This window comes from Lathyrus oleraceus, chromosome 5, assembly GCF_024323335.1.
Source record: "Lathyrus oleraceus cultivar Zhongwan6 chromosome 5, CAAS_Psat_ZW6_1.0, whole genome shotgun sequence".
NCBI lineage: Eukaryota > Viridiplantae > Streptophyta > Magnoliopsida > Fabales > Fabaceae > Lathyrus > Lathyrus oleraceus.
In genome coordinates, this window is record NC_066583.1 from 447,741,428 (window position 1) to 447,751,518 (window position 10,091).

Sequence of the window (10,091 nt, forward strand, 5' to 3'; positions counted from 1 at the left end):
GTGTGTACATGTGTTTTGGTATAAAAGATGTTTTAAATAAATAGAGTGTGTGGATGAGAAAAGAATTCATTAATTATATTTTTGTGTTTGACAAGACCTTTGGACTTGTGCCTACGTACCAGCATAAAATGAGGGATCAAAACCTCGTAGTTCGTGGTAATAATTTCAAATTGACTGAGTTGCTTTTTGACAAAATTTAAGTTTGAAAGAGGCACAAAAGGCCTAAAAGAGTTTGAATGGGTCTTAGTTCTTTTTGGCTTTTGAAATTTTAAGTCAAGTATGGTTAAGTTCATTTACAAGTTTGATCAAGAAAAAGAGTTTGAAAATGCAATGGCATAAGGCTAAAGTTTCTAATTTGAAACCAAGTCATAGTTTTAGAAATCACAAGCAAAGAAGAATTTGAAAAGGGGGAGAGATTTGAAATTTAAGAAGTGGGAGGAGATGAAGAGACTAATCCTAAGAAAAAATTAAAATATAAGAGTTGAAAAGATCTTACCAATGGTATGCAATCCAATAGACAAGAATGTCATACAGAAACCCAATTTTCCCTTGGACTTTAGAATCAACCAATATCAATTTACACAATAGCAAGGTGAAGAGCATGACATCAAATAAAGATAGCTGCATCCAAGCTTAGCAACTCCATGATTTTCTTCATAATCTCCCATGTATCAGATGACATACTCCTTGAATGGCTCAAAATAAGGCATTAGACACAGGTTCAAAGTAACAAATGCATCAAGCCCATGTAGAAGATGAACTCAAAAGGGATCTCAAAACTTGCTTCAGATGAAAGTTCAATTCACAATGATTGGCTTCAGAAAAATTGGCACTGGCTAGGTCCTTTTTGCATAGGGAATGTAGCCTAATTCTAAGTCCAATGTATCAGATCAAATCCAACAGTCCACACAAATCTTTTTTAGGGTTTCTGTTGTTGTAATGTACATTAAGGTCAAAAGACCATAAAAACAAGCAAAATACACAAACAAGTATATACAATAACAATATAATCACAAGATATTGCTCAAGTGAGAACACTAAACCCTCTATTCACAAGCATGGATCCTTGAACCCAGATATCTTCCAAAGAAAGCAAAAAAAGACCAAGTTTCCATACAATACCATGAAAGGGGGGAGACTTACAATCTCACTTACTAGAATGCTATGCTTTTGGGTCAAATTTTAGCACTATGTTAAGCAATCGTAATTGGACTTATGTAGAAGTCACAACTATTTGAGGTCGAGAAATAGAAATTTTAGTGTTAATGCATGTTAGACATATGGTATTATGAACCATACTCCTAAAACATACCACACTTAAAAGAATATGGCAAAGGGGTGTACCTAATCTCATCCATAATACTTATGTTCATTTTGCAATCAACTAGCCTTTGGATATAGAGATATCATAGGTCAATATAATGGATGGGATCAAATGGGATTGAAGATGAAGAGGGAGATGAAACGAAATAAACTCTAATTGGTCATGGGAGAAATTTTATCAAATTAAAATCATTCATTCATTCATTCATCAGACCCCTAAATCCAATGATTTTAATCCAACAAAGTCAAATCAACCTTGACCAAGGCCCAACGACAAAAGTCAAACTCAACAAGTCAACACAAATAGCTCACCACAATTTACTTACAATTAAACAATTAAAAATGCATTAAATTAAATTATGGTTGATCAAAATCCTAAAACCTCTTCAAAACACCAAATAAATGGCCAAGAGATTTATCATAGGTCAAACAAGGTCAAAGGACCTTGGAGAAAAAATTTCATTATTTTTGGAAACTTAAAAGTATTTTTAAACAATTAAAAATATGCAAAAAAAAAATTAAATCATGAAAATATTAATATTGATCCAAAAACTAATTTTAATTCAGAAAATGAAAGAGAAAAATATTCGTTTTTTTTTGTGAAAGTCCCATATTTTTTGGACCAATATTAAAATTAATATGAATTAATGAAAATAAGTCAACTAATATGAAAATAAGAAAATGCAAAAAAAAACGCCGACCACTTGATCTCCCTCATTAATTGAGGTGGCAAATCAAGTGGATCAGAGCGTGCTATCCATGGTGAACCTTAGTCAATGTGCCACACGCGTGGTAATCAATTTGGATGCTCAAGAATAAAACAAAATAGAAGGATCATGTGGTCTAAGACACGACAACGCATCGTCGAAACCAGAGCTCCGGTCTTCTTCTCCGGTGGACCTCACCGGACGGGTCCACCTTCAACCATCACCAAAATAAAAAAGAAGGACATGAATTTAAAGGGAAAATGTTCAGGAGCTCGAATCTGGCCTCAATTTCACCTAACTCCAAGTATATAGAGAGATACATTGGTGGGACTTTAGACAACCTAAAATCAATAAGAATAATGGAGAATTGAGTGAGAATCAAAGAGATGAAAAATTCAAAAATTCACCTTCACTGCAGGTTCAGATGGACACGATCTTGCTCTCAATTGTGCTTGGCCTTGCTTTCGATGCTTAATGGAGTGGAAATGGATAAAGGAAGAAGAAGGACTCTTGGAGTTTGAATATTAAAACAGTGGGAGATTTCAAACTCGATTTTCAATAAAAATCACTAATCTTATCCTTTAAATGTGGAGGTTTAGGGTTGTAGCTTCAAAGCGGACACGCAAGGGTCCTTAATTTTGAGTGAGAGGGCTTCTATTTATAGCCAAGATCATTCATAATTGCACACTTCTTTCAAAACTCCAAAAATAGAAATTGCCTTTGCATGGATGCATGGTCATGTGATAGGCCCATGTAATGATGCATTCAGGTCCAAAAATCAGTGTAAGCAATGTTGAAGTCATGTGGAAATGCCACGCATTAGTGTATGAGAAATGGAACTTCAAATCTTCCAAATAGTACTTCAACTTTAAGTCATGTGCAAGTCATTCATGCTCTATCAAAATGAGGTGAATTTTGACTTTTTCTAAAGGTTAGATCAAGAGGAACAACTTTCATGTTGAACACTTTTTCATTTGAAGCTTGGATCATGATTAATTTTGAGGTGGAAGCTTGGAAAATCAAACATATCAAAAACAATTCTAAGTACCAAGGCATATGTTCACTTCTTCCATCTTGAGTAACGTTTTCTATGGGCTTAAATTGAGAAATGTTCCTTTACAAAAGGTGTATCTATCTCAAAGTCCTTCAAATTGGTCACAAATTTGACCTCATTTGGATTTAGAATGAAGGAGTTATGCATTTTAGAAGTTAAGGAAAATCACTTGTTCAATGGTATTGGCCCAAAATGACCTATAATGTTTCCTCATATCACATGCATTTAAATGTTGAATTTTCACTTACTCCAAACATAAAATATGAATTATACATATTTAATTTGATCATGCAACTTTAATAACTTTTATATCATAAAAATTGAGCAAGTTATAGTCTTGGGAAGTCGGCCTCCAAATTAGGGTTTAGACAAAATTACTTATAATCTTTCACCATAAAAATTACTTTCCAAGCAAAACTAGCTCTAGACCTCAACATGAAAGTTGTTTGGAATGTCATTTAGAGTGACTTTTCTCTTATAATCATTTTCATATGATAAAAATTGTAGGAGATAGGGTCTAGGGAACCCCAGTTTTGATCAGTTGAATTCCTCTGGTCAACCACCATGAACCAACTTGCTAGCTTGATATTATATTGATTTTTGGGACTCATGGAGGATCATAGATGCATAAGAGGATGGAATGTGAGGTATCCCTTGAAGTATTTTATCAATTGTTGAAGAAACTTGTTGAAGAAGTCACATAAGATACCCAGATGAATTAGGGTTTCCAAGGCAAACCAACTCCAAACTCTTGATGATTTCTTGACAAAATAACAAGTGAAGATAATGGGGATTCATATATGATACTTAGAGCCATAGTAACCAATTATTGATTGATCTCCTTACAATGAGGGTCTCAAACTCTAGATATGACCTTGATAGAGCATAGGTTAGCATGTGCACTACCTACAAAAGATTTAACTATACAATGACATATTTTTGGTATTTTGGTTAGTAAATAAAGAAAAATGAAGTATGATACAATCAAATGGTGCTTGGTGATCTCTCCCAATGCAAACCCAATGAATTAGGGGCAAGGAGGATGCCAAGGTGTGATCCCAATGCTAGTGCATATGATGAGAATATCATGAGGGATCTTAGGGTCATAATTGGGGTCTTACAACTGCCCTTATTTATGGACATTCTAGCTGAGGAGGTGAAGGTTAAAATCTTTGTGTCGACTTGGTATAATGGACTTAAATAACAACATATAGAAACAAATTTTGGTCCCTAAGAGACTTCATGATGCATATGATATGAATGTTAAAATAATCTTTGTGGGGAAAATGTTGCCACAAAGGAAAAGAAATCGGAGAGACCGTAACTCTGCAGGAGTATAATGCATTCCCTAAGGAAAACTCACTGGGGAGACAGAGACTCTGGGGGATAAAAAGGTCGTGTGTAGGTCAGGTTACGACTTAAAATTGCTGGGGGACACGAGGGATTCCATGAAAATAAATCAATGGAAAGACTCGGCCGAGAAATAAAAGGAACATTCGCTGCAGAAACTGGTAGATCAGAACGAAGTTGAAATTCTTGAACCAAGCAGGAAATGGCGATCTCACTGAGGAAATACACACTCAAACTCAACTGGGGAAGAAATTATCTTCAACACAGGAGGAACAGAAGTATACTAACCACTCCCGGTTGTAACACCTCAAAATTTGCCCTCCTCTCTTGGGACTAGCTTAGCATATTGCATTTCATTTTTAGGTCATTAGGCATTGCATATTTGCACATCATATGGCCACAACAAGCAAGTCATCCTCCTAGGTCTTGATCAGAAGATAAAGAGGTTAAGATATTCAAGCTGAGGGTTTTATGAATGGATCACTAACCATCTGAGGGTTTGTGCTTCAAATTAGGGTTTCTTGATTCCTCAAGGGGGTTGAGCTTTATCTTGGTTGAAATGGTACATCATCATCATCACCAAGAGATTTATTATGCTTGATCAGATACCTTGGGATTAGGGTTTTGACTTCTGGTCAACCCTAATCATCTGCATTGTGCCAATCAGGGCTTGTCAAGGAGATGAGGTCTTCATTGAGATGAGAGATCATTTATTGGTTTCATTGAGCTTATGGAAGCTAGGGTTTCATCATTAAGCCATTTCATCAGGAGATTGAGGTTCAAGATCATCTATGCATGGCCAAATTCATCTATTAGTCAGCAAAAGTCAACCACAAGTCAACTGATGGATTTGGAGGTGGGAGAGGGTTAGAGACACTTCATTCATGTCCAAACAAGTTTCATTTGACATTTCAAACATCAACAATGAAGAAAATAAAGTCAGATGAAAACTTTCCAAAAATAGAAAGTGACTTGTAATTCAAAATTGCCAAAAATGGAAAGGTTTTCTCCTCAAAATTACATGTCCATAAATGCTTCAAATGAAATTTTGTCCAACATGAAAGTTGTAGATCTTGCTCTCACCTTTCCAAAAAAGTCCAAGAACATCCATTTCTCATGTGTGGTTGGCAAGTAATGATCAAATCATTGTCAAGAAATGTTGAATTTCAAAAGTGCATAACTTTTGATCCAAATGGCCAAATCATGTGGTTCTTTTTGGAGCAATTTTCTCTTGATATCCTCTATCCAAATCATGCATCACATTTCATTAAAACTCATCACAAAAAAGTGCATTTTCACTTGAACTTAATTTAAATTTGGAGGGAAAAAGGTGAATTTGAAAAACAAGCATGGTATTCATTCAATTCCACTTGCATTTGCTTCTAAACCACATTTCCAAGTGATCCAAGGCAGAAATTGGCATTGTTACATTGAATTACATGTGAAGGGTGAATTGGCCAATTTGCTAATGTGCACTAAACTTGCATTTTCACTAATCATGTGCATTTTGGCTAATTGTAATTACCAACATCATTAGCATCACATATAAAAGCTAAATCATAACTGTTTCATTGCTAATCATAACAGAATTTGGAAATTGAGATCTAGATCCAAAAATTCTTCAACTTCTTCTCTCAAGTTTTCTTCATTTTTCTTCACAAACCGTGCCAAGATCTTCATCAATCCTTCATCCATGTGCATTATTGAGGCTGTTGGAAGCAAGATCACAAGGTTTTCAAGCTGAAGTTGGAACTGTCAAAGTGAGCTTCATCAATGGCAAATGTGGAATTGAACAAGATCAAGCAAGATTGATCAACATTCCTTCATCCAATCAACTACCTGAGCATTGGAGAGTTTCTATTTTCATCTTGCAAGGCCTAAAAACTCCAAGATCCAGTTCTGCAATTTGTGAAGGTTAGTTTTCGACTTTAACAATTCATGAAATTGATTGAGGTAACTTGTAGATCTTTCTTAGTAGAGCAAACTGCAATTTGTTTCATTGATTTTCATCACGAATTGAGGAAGTTACATGGATTGGAAGTTTGATGCATGAATATGTTTGTCTTCGAATCTTTTAACCTAGGAAGAATTAGCATAAAATAAGCCTGGATTATTGATGTGTGTTAGAAGATGATTCGAATGATGTATATTTCATGAATTTTGGTGATGGTTTGTTCTTGACCTGGATGAACATGATGAACAAGCGATGAACTTGTTAGGTTTAGTTTTCCAGAATTACTTTGATCTTCAGGATCCGCGTTTGCATGTTGTTGGTTGTTTTTGTCCCATGCGACCAGTAATGCCGAGCCACCTGTATTAGTGAAACGCTGTGCTTCATTGTAGCGCGCCATATTTGAATTCGCCAGTGGATCGATTCCTGGCTCCAACGTTTCACATTTTTGGTTTTAGCATTTTTTCATCATTATGCTTCACATGTTCATGCTTGATTCCACATGTTTTTTTATTTTTTTTCCTCATTCAATAGTTCATAACTTCTTGATTATTTGTCCAATTGAGATGAGATTTTTTGTTCCATGATCCTTGCCATATCTACTATTTTATGGATATTTTTCCAGGATTTGTGCACGTGTGGAATTTGTTTTGGCTTAGGGAATGTTTACACATGTGTTTGCTTGTATATTGCTTGCTATTCTTGTTGTGAAATGATGATGCTTAATCCAAAATTCTTGAAATTTTTCATGTGTAAAATAGACATCTCAATGAACATTTGGTATAGAGTTTGTGATTTTTGCTGTCCTGGTTGATGAGATATGAGCTGTTGAATCTAGGTGAGACAATGTGTGTAACACCATTTCTTGTCCTACTTGTGGATTTTCATTACCATGCCATATGAACTTCAAATAATGTGAATTTTTGCATGTTGACTCTTCTGGATGTTAAGTTGGACCATGAATTTTTGTGGATTTTTTGGATGTATTTCCAATTTGTTTAAGAATTTCTTTTCTGATTGACCAATTGTGGACTTTTTGTGAGTCATGATCTTAAATGATTTGTGAAATTCTTGATATGTATTGGATGGACTTGAAATTTTGTAGAGTGATTCTAGACACCTTGAAGTTTGCCATGGCTTTGGTTTGATTCATTTATCTTGTGCCAATTCTGTTTTGTGCATGTTTGAAGTTGATGCATGATTTTGTGCCTTGTATGAGCTTGTTTTGCCTTGCCTTCACTTAGGGATTTTAATTGACTTGCTTCCAATTGTCGAATTGACTTGAAATTTGGTGTGATGATCATGTTAGGAATGCTGTTTAGCCATGATTTTTCTTGGGATTTATTGAACTATTTTTGATTGAGTTTGGATTGATTCATTCTGTTTGGTCCAATGAGCTTTGAAATTGCATGCTTTGCACTAAATGCTTTATGAAATGAAATTGGTTGATGATATGGATGTGAGACCACTTGGACGTTGTTCTAAATTGATTGAACTTGATTTGTGCCAATTTTCATGTTCTGTTTTGAATTATTTCTCCCTCTTTGACCCTAGGCCTTGTCCTAGGGGGTTGCTTCTCATGTTTGAGTTGTGTTTTCAGGACAAAAAGCATATGGCATGGAGGAATTAATTCACTTGGCTTGAGTTGCTTGTTTGATTGATGTTGATTAACATTGAGTTTGTTTTGTAGGTGGCTTCTAAGTCATTTATGTTGAGAATTGGCTTATGCTTTGCTTGATGCATTGCTTGTGTACAGTTAACTGTTGACTTTTAGTTTGTCTGTTTGACCGTTTGAGATGTGTACTAACTGGGTTAGATTGATTTCAGGTACATTAGTTGCTATAGTTCATTGTGAACTTGCTTTTGCTGTTGCTTGGTTGCTTAACCAATTGAGGTATAGCATCACTAACTTCATGTAGTCTGGAAGACCTGGCCTGTTATTTGGCCAGGCACCTGTCTGAAGTCCTCCTTAAGAGGCAATGCTTGTGCTTGTTTATTTTTGTCCCCAAGCAGGAAAAGACCTTTGATAAGGCAATTGGCAGATACAAGAGATGTGCAATCCATCTCCTGCTATTCAGTTGAGTCATCCCTTTGCTCACACAACTGGTGTTGATGCATTGTGGATATTAACCCAAGATCCTTGTACCGTTGTACAGTTGAGTCAGTGTCATAAGTGTAGAAGGGTTCCAACTTTCTGAACCCACACTTCCTTTGTCTAAAGCTCTCCCTGGCCAGGGATAAGAGCTGTGAGGCACACCCCTCACTTCCTATTTCATCTGCTTCACCCTAACTCTCAATGTTAGGGTTAAGAGCTAACATCACCTGATACAGTTGGTTTGCTTTTGCAGCCTAACCCTTGTGTGATCCCACTTTGTCTGTATATAGTGTGTGCTAATTGTGAATGTTTGCTTTGTTTTGATTATGCTTGCATGGTTTCCTTTCCCTGTTTAGGGATAAATAACGCACGGTGGCGGCTCTGTGTTGTTTTGTTTTAGCCCGCCGGTTGTTTTTCGCGGATGCGACACCGGTTACTGGGTAAGGGCTTAAAAAACTCTGACAGGGAGGACATCCATTACCAATTAGGATAAACATATTAAGAATGACTCGCTGAGGGCAAACAGGAGGTATATTCATTACCAGTTACTGGGTAAGAATAACCTGCTGGGAAAAGCCAAGTAGGATTTACAACTACCAGTTACTGGGCAGAAGACCACAAAGGAAGAGAATATCCGTCACTGATTAAAGTGAACATATCAAAAAAAATTCAAAAAATCCGCACGCCTGACACGGCCGTGTCAGGCTACTGTTTACCATTTTCCACAAATTCTGTTACTGTGTTCCTGACATGGGCCGTGTCAGGCCACTGTTTTATCATCCTCAAAACTATCTTTCTTACAGTGCTCCTGACACAGCCCGTGTCAGCTGACACGGGTGGCCGTGTCAGACCACTATTTTCAAGCATCCTTCCTATATTTTCCCTCTTCTGACACGGCCAGTGTCAGCTGACACGGGTGGCCGTGTCAGGCCACTATTTTCAAGAATCCTTCCTATATTTTCCCTCTTCTGACACGGCCCATGTCAGCTGACATGGGTGGCCGTGTCAGCTGACACGGGTGGCCGTGTCAGGCTGCCCTTTTGGCCGTTTTTTGGTTTTCTTGTCAGGTCAGTCGCTGGTTCTTCTGGCTCCTCCTTGTAGAACCCCTATATACCTACAGGCACATACAACTAATTAGATAAAAAAACCGTGGGTTGCCTCCCACGAAGCGCTTCGTTTAACGCCACATGGCTCAACGGTTCTTCGTCTGCTTAGGTGAGACGGACTTTTTATATAGGACCATCCTCCTGGTCTTGTATGTAAGGTTTCACTCTCTGCCCATTTACCTTGAACGTGTCTCTGTTCGCTGGATTTCTTAGTTCAATGGCTCCATGTGAAAATACCTTTTGTATCTCAAAGGGTCCCGACCATCGGGACCTCAGTTTCCCTGGGAAGAGTTTCGACCTTGAGTCGAATAATAACACCAGTTGTCCTTCCCGAAGGTGTTTCTTCTGAATGCGCCTGTCATGCCAGATTTTGGTTAGTCTTTGTATATCTTGGAATTCTCATACGCTCGATTCCTGAACTCTTCCAGCTCTTGTAATTGAAGGATCCTAGATTTTCCCGCTTTGGCCAGATCATAGTTGAGGAATTTGGTGGCCCGGAATGCCC